At 40.5% G+C, this 14,490-nt stretch overlaps 1 protein-coding gene across 1 annotated transcript in view; it reads right to left on the bottom strand.

Annotated features, from left to right (window-relative positions):
* The window catches only part of ZNF385D (zinc finger protein 385D), a 403,634-nt gene extending 397,401 nt beyond the window's left edge, over positions 1-6,233 (bottom strand). The window contains exon 1 of the mRNA XM_033166281.1: positions 6,216-6,233. The gene's annotated coding sequence lies outside the window, so the exon portion shown is untranslated. The remainder of the gene's footprint in view (positions 1-6,215) is intronic.
* Between the last annotated feature and the right edge of the window lie 8,257 nt (positions 6,234-14,490).

Here is a 14,490-nt window from a genome sequence, read left to right as displayed (position 1 = left end):
GCCTAGAAGTTAATATTTTTATCTGAAGCAACTGCCTCTTATTCATCACTAGCTGAACAATTGCTGTGCTTGTACTTTCAAATTCCCATTCCCATTTCGACTGCAGGTGATAGATATGGTCAAAACTCATGTCTTGTTTGGCACATTGGAAGCTGTTTATTTTATGTAAAACCATTTCCAAACTACTTAATATTTAAACATGACTAAGTAGTATACAGAAATGCAACATAAAAATAACAGATAAAATGGTATCATAAAAACACAGATACAGCATTTAAAACCAGTAAACTGCACAGCACTATAAAAACAATAATGGAGTCCAATTTTGTGGGTCAGGGAAAACCTGGGGGGAGATATGTTTCTTTACAAGAAGCCTCCAGACAGTGGACACAATGCATCTGAACTCCTACTTCCTTTCTGCCACCATTACTTTTATTATTACTTTATATATTTTCTATTAACTGGGATAGATTGACTGAAGAATATAAACCAGGTAAATGCTGAAAGGCAGCTCTGGTGCTCCCAGTGATAAGGCTTCAGAGCAAAAGGGGAGAAAGAGAGAAGAGTGAAGAGGTATTAGAGATTCCTTCCTGGATAAAGGACAGCTAGCATTAGTGACATGTGCCTGTCACTTTGTGATGTGCAGAACTGTCCACTCCCAGTCTTCCAACTCCTGCTTGAACTATCTTATCTAGTGTAATTCTGAAAATTTAATGGGAGCATCATATCATTGCTTCAGCCACTGAAATCGTTCTATGGTGTTTCCCCTCTTATCTTTATCCTTCTCAAGGAAATGAAGAACAGATTTGTTTTTAGAAGCCCTTACACTTCCAGAAGCACTTTTCTTCAACAGGTACAGGTATCTTATTTTAAGGAGGTTAATCTGGCATTGTAAAAAGTACAAGAATACAAAACACAAAATAAGGGCTGTAAATTCTGATCAGTTCAGTTAGTTGGCTAATCAAGTAAAACTTGAGCAAACAGACTAAATTATGACTAAGTAGTAGGTCCCTCCACCCTATACCAAACATTAAGTATTCCCCCCCCCCCCCCGTTAATATCCAAAGCTCACATGTATTTAACACTGCTGGATGAAATTGCTGTGATCTCCCACCCACATAGCTACTGTGAGTCAATTCTCATACCACTACATTGAAATGAATGTGCATGTATATCTAAATCTGCATCTTCAACAATACTGATGGGTTTCGAACTTGTTCATCTATTAAAGTATATCCGTTGTTTTTCTGAACAATATGGCTAAGGGATGGGGAACTCACAATGGTGTTGGCTATTCCCTGTATCATGTCTAAACCAGTTCAGCAGCCTACCAATTTCAGTAGGATTTACTATCACCTATATGAGATCAGAACTGAAGCATTTGTCTATTGCTAATTATTTTTTTTGAATCTGCTAAAGAAAAGGAATTTCAGAATAAATGTTTGCATGTACTTCTTAACTTTTACAAATGACCCAGGTCAGAGTAAACAGGTGGAACTATTCTGGAATCATCCTGACTAGAACCATTATGCCAGAAGTCCTTTTGCTGATTTGGTTGTACACTGTCAAAACCTCCTCCCTGACGGAGAACTGATTTTTTTTTAATCCCTTTGCTCCCAGCACTGATGCAAAATCTACAGTATATTCAGCCCTGAAATAAGAAAGCCCAGCTAAAAGACATTCTCTCTGAAATCAATATTTTTTTTGTCTGCCTTTATTCTGTAGTGAACATTAATATATTATAAGCCTCATAAAGCATCAGTGAATCTAACAAGCCTAGAGCTTAGCCAACAAAAGTTGTCCTTTTTAAATGGCTTTTGAATTGGGGTGCAAACACCACTTCCCAGTAATTGGGGAGAAAAGAGAAGTAAAAGTCAGATGTAATGTTGAGATAAACAACCACAATGTAAATATATTTTATTATGTGAATATAAGATAGAAAATAATTAGGAAGGAAAGGGAAAGGATTTCAAAGGATTAATATAGGGCAGGGCAGTGGAACCTTTGACCCTCCAGATGTTGCAATAGTCAAGGTTGATGCAAGCTGTAGTGCAGAAACCTCTGGAGGGACAAAGGGTTGAGGCTGCATGGCCGACACATTCAGCTCTGCCCCTGGCTCCTCCACACGTTGTGACATCGCGTATGTGACGTCAGGACATTGTGACGTCAGTACATTGCCCCCCCATTGCCCTTGTAAGATGGCACCTCTGATGTCACTGAGATCAATTAGACTTCTCACCAAGAGTATATTGTTAGCAGTGTGCATAAAGGGTTCATCTTTCCACAACAGTGCTGACAGTTATTCTTGAATATTCTAGCAGACAAGGTTAGCAACCTTTCAAACTGGAAAAACTTTTTTTTAAATAGAGAATGTTTTGAAAAACAGTGAAAAATTGCCACATAACCTGACTTCACAGTTGATTCAATAAAACAACAACCACTTTTTGCCATTTTCAGGAACTGAAGTGTTATACATGAGGTGTCAACTATATTGCTCCTTTATGTAATATGCAATGGTGTCTATTTTTAGATATTTGAACATGTGCTGAATTGCTTATCAAAGGGCTTCATAAATCTTCTATATGACCGTGGCTGAATTTTACATAAATTTCAACCAAGCCACAGCCACACTATGAAAACAGAAGCCTTACTTCTTTCATATGATTTCAGTTCAGCTCCCAAGGGCAAGATGTTTGGAACTGTAGCAAGTGATAAAGGCTATGAACTCTGGAGAATAAAGGAGAGAGGGAAACAAAAAGGGGAATCAATTTGAGGGAATCTTCCTGAAGACTAAGGTAATAGGTACACCATACACTGAAAGTACATTTATATTACTTTAACAGTCATGGCTCCCCCTGCCCCTGAATTATGAGAATTGTAATGGACCTCTCAGAAAGCTACAATTCCCAGCATATTTAATGATTTTTAAAAAAACATTATTTATTTTTTTCAAACGTCATACAATGGGGTCAGGACTGAACAAACAGAAATGCATGTATAGAAGAGAACCACCTGCTTAACCAGAGTCCTCTCTTCTTTGTCCACTTTTGCAATTTCCACTTCCAAAGAGAAGGAATTTTTTAAAGTAATCAGTGGCTTACTTCTTCAGCACTGGGAGGGGGGGAGGGAAACACAATGACAATATCACACAAAAGCTGGAACATGTGTGCAGCTTTCTCCAAGGTGTGTGTGTCCTCTTTTGGATTCTAGACTCGTGTGGGACTTGTATTTATTTCAAGGTTTTCAGAAGCTCCCTAGATAGCATTTTAAAGGAATTCAATAGAATAAAAATATCAGCACATACTCTAGCCCAGAGACACCCATTTGTCTTTAAACAAGGATGGCACAATTACAGCAATTAAATGCAAGCTTAATTATAGAGCTAAACTGGTTATAAATAACCAAACTTGAAGAAGAAAAGTTCTCGTGTTTCCTAATGTAGATTCATCTCTGTAAAAAGGAAGAAAAGACCCCACAGAATCTCACAGAAAAGGAAGAGAAATGTATGTCAACAAGTGAAAAGAAAAACAAGAAAGGTGTTCACAGTTGAGCATTCACATTCCTTAGATTCAAAGGAGTATCTTCTACAAAAGGCTTGTTATAGATTCATCAGCTGTTCTGTATTACAAGAGGTGACTGAAGTGTGACTTCAAAGTGAATACTCAAATATAGAACAACCAATAGAACTAATGAGATTTGAGAACTATATAATACAGTGCTACATGAGCAATGGTGTAGTGTTATGTACACAAGCTTGGGGCTCATGAACTGCTTTGCTTTTCCAGTGCAACTACATGGAAGAGACTGGAAGCTTTCATTTCAAATTTTAACTAACCACGGTTTATCATTATGTCTAAACCCAGATGAACTGTGGTTAGATTTAAATATGATTTGGGGACAAAAGTGTGGTTTACTTTGATAACCTGAATCATGTTGGTGTTTAACCCTAGTTTGCTGTCCATATGTAATAATAAATCATATTTAATTGAAAACGGAATCAAAAACATGATCTCTTCCTCACAGCTGCATTGGAAGAAGAGAAGAAAGGAAGAGTGCACCAGGGCCAAGCTCATGTATATATGAACTAGATTTTTTGGTATGATTTTTCAACTAGCTGTGACGGGATCTGTCAGAATTATCAGCTAGCTCACATTTAACAATTTTGCTCACCAAAGTGTAGCAGGGTAAGTTTGTCAAATGCAAGACAAATTATGTAAATAATATTCTCATAGTCCTCTAATTTAAAAATGATAAATTGAGTCTGGCAGAAATTTATTTTGGACACATCCATGATAGTTTCTACTAATAACTGCATTGTTATCAATATTATTTCAAACTGCTTCCATTATCATCAGTTCTAGCATCTTTACTGGAATCAAAGCTAGATTGCCCATAATTTTGTTTCCTCTTTTCTCCCTCTTTTGAAGACTGGAAAAATTGCACAGTTTCAGTCTTGCCATCATTTTCAGTCTTGTGGTGGCACCTCACCCCTTTCTCAGGATTTTTGCAAATATTATGATTCTGAAAGTAGTTTAGTTCCCTACGATGCAATTCACCTGGCCCCAAAGTTTCAGACTCATTAAGGTAGCTAGGTATTCCTTACCACCTCACTATCAACCTAGAACTGCAATCCTGACTCCTCCCCAGTCATACTACATTTGAAAAGCTGCAAACAAATCATATTTTGGGAGAAGACTGAGGCATAATAGGAGTTGACCCGTGGTGCCTCTTCCTTGTCAACAGTTAACATTTCACCATCCATACTCCACATTAAGACTACTGTTTCCTTCCTCTTCCTTTAAACATAGAAGAAAAGCCCTTCTTGTAACTTGCAAAATCCCTTACCAACCTCAGCTTGCTTTAGCTTTCCTGGTGCTGCCTCTACAAGTATGGGCTCTGAACTTGTCCTTGGTGCCCTGTCCTTTCTTCCATGTATTATATATGTCCTTTTTTGTTTTCTGCTCATCACTCTGCTTTTTGTGTAACATCATTGTCATTTTAGATGTCTCCCTCTTTTTTGTGTGTGTTTCTCATTGGGATTATTTGTGATTCTGCCTCCAGGAAATCAGCCTTTTTGGGCTTCTATTCCCATTAGTGTATCTAGCCATCAAATCCTACTTAGCTTTTCTCTGAGCTCCAGCTTTCCTGAAATTCAAGGCACATATTTGATTGTGCTGACCTTTAGTTTTCAATAAGATCCAGAACTCCAGCCCATTATTCCAGTCCAAAAAGTCCAACATTTCATGGACACAGTCCCCCCCCCCAAGTTCCCACTACTTTGAACTCATCGACTAACACTTCCCTATTGATTAGAATCAAGCCAAGGATAGCCAATCCCCTCACTCCTGAAAGAGAATGTTGGCAGCAAGGCAAGCCAAGAATTTGTTGGAAAAACCCATATACAGCGGAGTTTGTCTGCTTACAGATATCAGATAGGAAAACATTATTTATTGCAATAATTAGCTTGCCCTTTCCTAAGGAGCTCAAGGCTCCAAATATGATGCTACCTCCCCTCCTTTTACCACCTCATCAACCCTGGGAGAGATTAGCTGAGAGTTTGTGACTTGCCCAAGGTCACCCAATGAACATCATGGTTGAGCAGGGGTTTGAACTACAGTCTTTCCGGTTCTGTTCAACACCCCATCAACAACACTACACTGGCTTATTTCTAATACCAAGAGATGCAATGCTAATGTATAAAAACATTTTCCAGGGCATCTTTTTTAAAACTAGCATTTTCTTGAGAGTTATATAACTAGCCTAGTTTGATATGATATATTGCCATAGTTAGCTAGCTCCTCAACCGACACAGATGCCAGAAACCTAAATGCCAGTAAATACAGGGGAACACTATTTCTAGAGCAAACAATAAGTACAAAACACCCCACCCTCTGATCCATTAAAAAAAGCCTTTTATAAAAATAAGATGCATGCTTTCAATAGGCCTTGTGGGCAGCTACATCTGGTAAAAATAAACATGGCAGGATTCAGTGAAAATTACTCCCTGGCTAAAATAGGGTTCTGAAAGATGTGGCACCTGTTTTATTAATAACAGAGAGTTGTCAAAAATTGTCCTATACAGGTAACCCCCTGTGTTCCACGAATCTTTTAAAAATGTGAACATCAGTTTAAAACGAGCATCAGTTATTTCTCTAGGCATATATTTTTGTATTTCTTGCTTTCAGCAGGAGACTAATAAATATTAGATTTCTTACCGCAAAGATTCTTCTCCCTCTCTTTTACTTCAGGGACCATCTCCAGAGAGACAATGAAACTAAATCTATGAGAAAACCACAAGCATAAAATGTAAGCAGTTTTACTAGAAGAATGCCTAAAGACAGACACAAATCTTGCGGACAGACACAACAAGTACACAAACATATTCACAGACCATTTTATACATAAGGCAGCCAGAGAAACAAGAAGCATTTTGTACATTAGAAGGTCCCAGTTCTCTAAAGTGGCACTACCACCAACCTGTGGCTTTTTATTTTTTTGACATTATAGATTCACCTTTTCACATAAAATGTTCATTTCTTTCTTCACTTGAGGCTGACTGAAAGGAACTGTCTCATGCAGACTTCAAAGGCAATTAATTTTGTTATTTCTATTTATTACTTGTTTTGCGGAAGCTTATAGATCTGTACAAAAAAATAGCTATACTTTATATATTTTATATTATATTTTATCTCGTGTCATTTTTGTAGGTCTGTCACAGCAGTATGATAAACTGTATAACAGACTAAAAAGTTATAGGCCCATTCATCACCAAGTGATTTAAAGGAAACAACATGGATTACTTTCCTTTTCTTTTTCTTGACTAAAGTATCTCACACAGCAAAGGAATAAAAACCAGAGAAAATCTTAAGTAACAAGATACTCAGGACCCTACATTTGGGTTGGCTCCAGGTGATTAGAGTAGATGAACTGAAACCAGTGGAACTTAAATCATGACTATTGATTTGATTGGCTCTACTCTAAATGTGACTAACTCTGAATTCAACATTTTATTAACATGTTATGCCCCTTAGGTTTTGTTTCAATGCTGCAAAGTAAATACGTAACAATTAACTCAAGGTATATTATATAAACTGTTGGATTTACTTATTCTTCTTTCTTTCTTTTAAAGGACACTGTGTCCTTTGAATGCACGGAAGAAGTTATAGATGAGTTTGGTGACAGCAAATGACAGGCACTGCACTTGGATCTCAGGAAGCCTTGGTAATAATGGGATGTGACAGGCACCCTTCAAAAAAGTAACAGTTCTGTTCTTGGTAACAGGTCAGATGAAGAATGATGGAACCGAGGCAGTCACCACACCCAAAGCACTCTCAGGGCAGAAGGTAGGGTAGAACACATTTTCCGCTCCATTTTATTATTACTACTACTACTACTACTACTACTACTACACAACTACTTTGAAATTTGCTACCCGCCCTTTGCCAGCAGGTCCCAGAGCAGGTTACAACAATTCAAAAATTAGGAATTAAACAACAGTTAAAACAAGAAGAGGGTAGGCCCTGAAAACACGTATCTGAGATGTCAAAGGCCAGGATAAATAGGTGTGTTTTCAGCATTCACTGAAACTTGTATAGTGAAGAAGCCAGACACAGCTGGTCTTGACATCAAGTGGAAGGACCCCTGCTTCCTGCACCCCCACCAGCAGCAAGAGATGAGCAGTAGCTGGGACAACTGCAAAGCAGGTAAAACTTCTGCCACCATCTCCCTGCTTTGCTTTTCTATTGCTCCCGCTGAAGAGAGAGGAGAGATGCTGGACCATCCTTGGAGGAAGACCCTGCACCCCACCACAACTGATCTGCAGCAGCTGGCCTGATGACAGACTTTCAGGTGGGCCGGAAAGATTATTGGGGGAGTGATTTTGGTTTTGAAGTGTATGATTTTTGGACTAGGGAGGCGACTGAGGTTTCATTTATCTGCTAACTAGTGGGCTTCATTTATAGTTTGACTACATTGCTAATGTTGTTTGTTACTGTTTATGGGGCTGGTGTGTTGTTTTTGTTTTCTTGCATGTTATATGAAATGTTAATGCAATATATGATCCCCCTCCCCTCCCTACCCTTGTGTTATTACTTATGTGCCTTTATTTGTCTTTAAGTTTCTTGGAAACTATCGGGTGACATCCAACTAATAAGGTAAATAAATGAATAAATGTAAAGTATTCATCATGGGTTTGGATTCAACTCATGTATGCTGCTAGCTAGCTAGCTAGCTAGCTATTGATTGATTGACTGTGCTCCAAAAAATCGTGGCCAGATACAAAACAGGACAGGACTGCTACTCCTCTGATAGATGTGTAGAGCAGAGAATCCCCGCTAGTCATACAAGCCATAGTAGAAGCCTCATGAGGAACAGCAAGGGTAGGTGGTACCAGCAGGGGCGTAGCAAGGTAAATTGGTACCCGGGGGCAAAAAAAAAAATTGTCGTCACCCCCCCCCAGGCATGGGAAGGTCAGGTGGTACCTGGTGCGGAAAATTTCTTGTCAACCCCCCCATTGATTCCCCCTCCCCCGCAAAAAATTGTTTTACATTATTTCATATTTTCTTACAAAGGAATAATAACAAGTAATAATAATAATAATAAAACTTTTTATTTATATCCCACCCTCCCCGGGCAAAGTCGGGCTCAGGGTGGCTAACATCAGATACATAACATTGGTATAAAATTAAACAATAATTAAATTACCTCCTAAAAACATCTCAAAATCAAATTAAAGTCTAATTAGATGGCTTTCCACAGGGTTAGGGTTGGGAACAGTAAAGTGTTATCTGAACTGAAATTTCAGCCTTTATGACATAGGAAAACAGCCAAGTGAACAGCTATTTTGGTGGAGGAGGGTCAGGATATTAACCGATATGCATGAAATTTCATATATAGCTATATAATCCCTAGTATAGTAAGATAAGACCTTCGGAGCAGGCATTTAAAAAAAAAATTCCTTCATAATTTGTCGCCCCCTCCATTATGGAACGACCCTGGGTACCAGTACTGCTTCCCCAGAGCACCCAGCATCCTCTCCCTGAGGCCGCTGCCACACTCTGCCTATTATCAGGGCCAGCACTGGCTGTTTGTTAGCTCAATAGGATGGCCAGACAAAAAAGGAGTAAAGGCTCTAATCAGGTAAAAGAAGAAATTCAGCAGGTGAAGTTTACATAACAATTCCCTCCTTTACACAGCATTCATACAGCAGGAGCTTTGTCCTCTTTTTGATCTGGACCCTGCATATCAAGTCTTGTGCCCCCCTGTCATCCTAGCACATGGTTCAGCATGCAGTTATTCAGGATGCTCTAGTCCTAGCCAGCATTTCAGAGAATAAATTTGTCATAAACACTCCCTAGCATGGACCAACTTCCCCATTCGCTTTAATGAAGCTTCTCCTGCACAAGCTTTTCCTCCCACTCAGTCAAAATAAATAGGAAAGGCCAGCATTTCAGGAAAGAACATTGATGTGTAAAGGGTGCTCCGGGCTAAGATGCTGAAAATCTAGTCAGTGTTGATTTCGAGGATAAGTAAGTCTCAAACGATCCCATCTTAAGATGAAAGAGCTACCAGTTAATAGTCATTAGCTAATATGTGATGAGGACACAGCTAAGACTGAGTTTTCTGTCTCATTTTGCCAATGATAGTATTAGAGTAGGCACTGGAGTTTCCTCTTAGCTCAGCATTTGGTACAACATTAATTTCACTATAGTGACTATGAAACAAAACAAAACCAGTAGCACATACACATACACTTTCACTCTTGATGGGAGCTAGCTCCAGAGCTCTTCTTCAGATCCCTGGGGAAGATCAAGACATAAGACTCACCAGAGTTGAACTAATCAAAACCACTGATGGCACAAATTACCCAAGGCAGTCAGCACAGAGGTCACCACAAATAAAATGATCAAAGGTTCAGGACAATCATGCAGCTAAATAAAAATGTCACAGTGATCTGCACTGAGTAAATATGAAAAGAATGGAAGTGAATAAAAAGCTAGAAGGATTTCAGAGGCAACCTTCTGGCAATGATAGTTTGAAAAGAAGAATTGGATTTGGAAGACATTTTTCTAGTATAAGCTTTCTACATGATCTGCTTACCGTACTTCCAGAGGAGTCTCCTCTCTGTGTCTTACACACACACACACACACACACACACACACACTTTTATACTACAGATACTTCAGCTTGCTAAAATAAATCCTCATTTCTACAAATGTTCCATATAAGTAATCACTCAGGTGCTGGCAGAAGCAGAAATCAAATGTCTTTTTCAACTAGATTTTGCTAATACATTAATAATCAGATTTCACAGTGCCGTTTACTGGCTTTGACCTCACAATGAATTATGCACAAAGAGGTCCCACTTGGCTATGGATGTCAATATTTTCAACTGCAAACCACTGCATGGCCAGTAATGGAAAGTTCTGGTTGTACTCAGGGCAGGGCAGAAGTCCAGGGCCCCACATAGCAGGATGAGCAGGACCCCCCAATATTACCTAACAGCACTAATCTGATATTTTTAAAGCACCAATCCAAGATTCCACACACACACAATCATTTTAAGATGATTCTTTCCTAACGTGATGCTGCTATTTTTGTTGTTTTTAAACTGATGTTCCACTAAAAGGTGTTATCTCTTCTGCTGTTTTCAATTCCATTACTTTGAAATTCTTCATTTAAAGATTTAAGATAAATAAGCAAACTTTTTAAATTAACTAACATGCAGAACAATCCTATACATGTGTTATGTATTCAGTGGTCTGTGTTTGCCTAAGTCTGGACTAAGGATTCAATCACAGAGCATTTCAGTATTTGGGTCTCTGCCATTGGCCCTTTAACTCTGAGTTATGATTCGCAGCTTGGAAGTTTAGACAGCCAATCACGTTGGGAGTGGGAGTGGCCCAGGCCTTCAGAAATGTATTTAAGCCGTTGCTTTGCCCCTAGTGTCCAGTTCTGTTAGTTCAATAAAGGTTCTTGTTGTTATCACTGTGTCTTGCCTCATGGGAACCCACCTACATTTCAACATGTCTATGCAGAATTATTGAGTTCCATGGGACATACTCCCAGCTACATGAGTATAGTGTTGCACCCTAAATAATAAAATTAGACTCTAATCCTGTACCCAGTTTTCTGGGCTTAAACCCCATTAAACTCAGTGGGACTTGAGTAGTAGACATGTGTAGGATTGCATTTCCATATTGTTCAAGCTACTTTTGTAAAACTTGGGTTACTCTAGATTTACACCACTGGAGCAAGAAACAATATCTGATCCCCATGCATTGCTTTTCAATACTATTTTTATTCCATGACCTATTTAAGCAGTTGCCTTTGTCAGAGAAAAGAAAAGCTGTTGCTGTTAACACTGAACTATGCATTTCACTGTCACCTTCTGCATTCTTGACAGATGATTCCATAAATGAGAAAGAAAGAAAGAAAGAAAAACCTGAGGACAAACAAATAGAGGATTTGTTGCATCTCATAGCATTGCCTGTTCAGCCTGAGAAATAGTCATTGTCACCACTCTGCCTTTCTTTCTTACTTAAAACATTGGCATTCCGTCTCTTCACCAGACTCTCGGGGCAGAATATGTATTAAAAGTCACAGCAATATATAAAATAAAAAATGTTTAGTTAATGAAAAATACACCAGTATACAGAATGTCCATCTGTCTTAGTGCCATCTTGGCTTTCTGATCAGCCATTGCATTTCCCCAAAGCCCCATGGTCTGGAACACAACAAAACCAAAACAGAAGGGAAATGTAGGGAGCCATGATGGCAAAGTGCTTTAAACGGTGCAGGTGTAGCTGGCTTCAATGAAGAAAAGGCCAGCAGCCCTCCCCTATGGCCAGGGGCGTTGCTAGGGAGGCGGAGGGCAGGTCGCCCCCAGTTCCAGGGGAGGGGGGTGACTCACAGCATGCCCACCCCACAACTCCTAAGTTGCTCAGTGCAGCAGCTGGCTTACACAGCACACACTTTGCTTTTTCCTTCCTGCTGGGAAGAGCCACAGAAGCACAGCTCTGCCCAGCCAGGGCTCCACCCAGCAGCCTGTCACATTTCACCAGGGCACTGCCCTCTCAGGAGGCACAAAGGTGCCATCTTCAAGGGGTGACAGTTGGCACCTCAACCTAGAGCCTCAAGCACAAGCCAGAGCAAATCCAGTGGCTTTGGGCTTAGGACTCACCACAGCACTGCAAAAGCATTAGCTGTCCTTGCTTTACTCAGTCCACCTGGACCTGGGATACCATCCGCCCACACCCCTTCAAGTCACAGTGAGCGTTTTGCGCAAAGCATTGTGGGGGGGGACGCAAAACGCTCACTGTGACTTGAAGGGGTGTGGGCAGATGTGGGGGGGGGGGTGACCAAAAAAAAATCCGCACCAGGTACCACTTGGGCTTGCTACGCTTCTGCCTATGGCAAGCTAACAACATGATTCAGAGAGCATTGGTGGCATCAGGGCAGGACTCAGATGCAGAAGTCCCAACGCCCCACTCAGCAGAATAAGCAGCAGGGCTGGCTTGTGACATTTTGAAATGAATGAAGTAATGTGCATGGCCATCTAAAGGTGTTTGTGTGTCTCCAAAAGACTATTGAGCCCAGAGTCTAAAACTACCTGCACCACTGCCAGAAAATTAGGTATATGTGTCCTGATGTCAGGAGATCATGATTGCTAGCACATTACTGTTCTGGAATATGACTCATTGACTCATATAGTAGGGCTTACTTCTGAACAAAAATATATAGGATTCCCATGTAGAAGCAGCCCTACCTTTAGGCAAACTAAGGCTGCTGATTTGCACTGGGATGGGCACTAAATGGTTAGATTTTTGTCTATCATCACCATCGTCATCAATACCCTAGTACTATTATGAATAATAATTTAACTTGAATGGCCTTGGATACTATGCACCACAGCTTGGATGGGGGAGCGCCATTTCCTGCTCCCCCTCCAGCAGCAACAAATCTTTGGTTACTTATGGTCATTGCTCTGTCAGATTTAGTCCCATCTCCCACCCATCAAAACACAATATTAATAGTTCCTCAGGGCAGTTATGGGTTCTGATTATGACTACAAAGCAGGTTGCACATTAAAGTGTGATACAGTTAATAAAATCAAACATGTGGCCTTAACACAAGGTGAAGAAAACCATTTTGACTTTTGAAATTTCTAAGATGAAATAGTCCGGCTACTGATAGTCTCAGAACTTCTAAAGCATAGAAACATCTGAAGCAAACTGAAGCCTCAATGAGTTCTGTATTGATTTTGCGTGTCAATGCTCAAACAAATGCTTGTTTTTGTCCAGGAGTAGGGTTCGTTAAATGGGCACACGCTGCGTCTTAGACACTCAATTATAGGCAGGTTCCTTGTTTGCCCAACTCCTATGGTTTTACGTATGTTTTCAAAAACAAACGATATTTGGTGTTGATTTAGAATGAACAATATTGTAAATCAAACATATTGACAGAACAGGAACCAGAAACCTACATTTTTAAATGACAAAGGATCATGCTAACTTTGCAAACTTTGCCTGGTGTAAACGGAATGCTGACTTCCTGCAAATATGATTTGCAATTTGCACATAGAAAGGCAAACTCCAGAAAGCAGGACCCTTCCCCATTACTCCTCTCCCATGCCCACATATGTCCCCCAATGCAATCTCAGTCCTAACTGTGGATTAGTGCTTCATCTACACAGAAGCTGTTGGGACGCAGGTGGCGCTGTGGTCTAAACCACAGAGCCTAGGGCTTGCCGATCAGAAGGTTGGCGGTTTGAATCCCCGTGAAGGGGTGAGTTCCTGTTGTTTGGTCCCAGCTCCTGCCCACCTAGCAGTTCGAAAGCACGTCAAAGTGCAAGTAGGTACTGCTATGGCGGGAAGTTAAACGGTGTTTCCGTGCGCTGCTCTGGTTCGCCAGAAGCAGCTTAGTCATGCTGGCCACATAACCCAGAAGCTGTCTGCGGACAAACGCTGGCTCCCTTGCCCTATAGAGCAAGATGAGCATGCAACCTCAGAGTTGTCCGCAACTGGACCTAAACGGTCAGGGGTACCTTTACCTACACAGAATCTCACCAGAGTTCTTATCCTAGGGTGCAGTACTAACCTTGGTCGCTGTCCATTGAGGCTTAATGGAGTAGTGAGGAGACTGCTATATCCACAGTCCTGCCAGCCAGGGCAGAAAGTGGAACTGCAGGCAGATCACTAGGTCATCTGGGATCCAGTCCAGATCATGTTAGGCAGGTGGAGGCCAACAGAGGTCAGCAGGATTGGACGGACGACACCTCTGCCCAATCCACACATATACCAGAGTATAGGGGGGTTGGATAACTCACCCAAACAAGGATTCAAGTGGGATGGGATGTCTTCACATGGCTTCAGGAAATATTATTATTCTTGTGGAGAAAAGGTAGAAAATGTATGCCTAAAGAGTGGGAGACTGCTACAGATGCATGTAGAGCACATTATCTGCAATGATCTCCACATGTACGCACACAG

This window comes from Lacerta agilis, chromosome 12 (assembly GCF_009819535.1).
Source record: "Lacerta agilis isolate rLacAgi1 chromosome 12, rLacAgi1.pri, whole genome shotgun sequence".
Lineage (NCBI taxonomy): Eukaryota > Metazoa > Chordata > Lepidosauria > Squamata > Lacertidae > Lacerta > Lacerta agilis.
The sequence above is the reverse complement of the archived record's forward strand: the minus strand, read 5'-3'. Positions and strand labels throughout refer to the sequence as shown.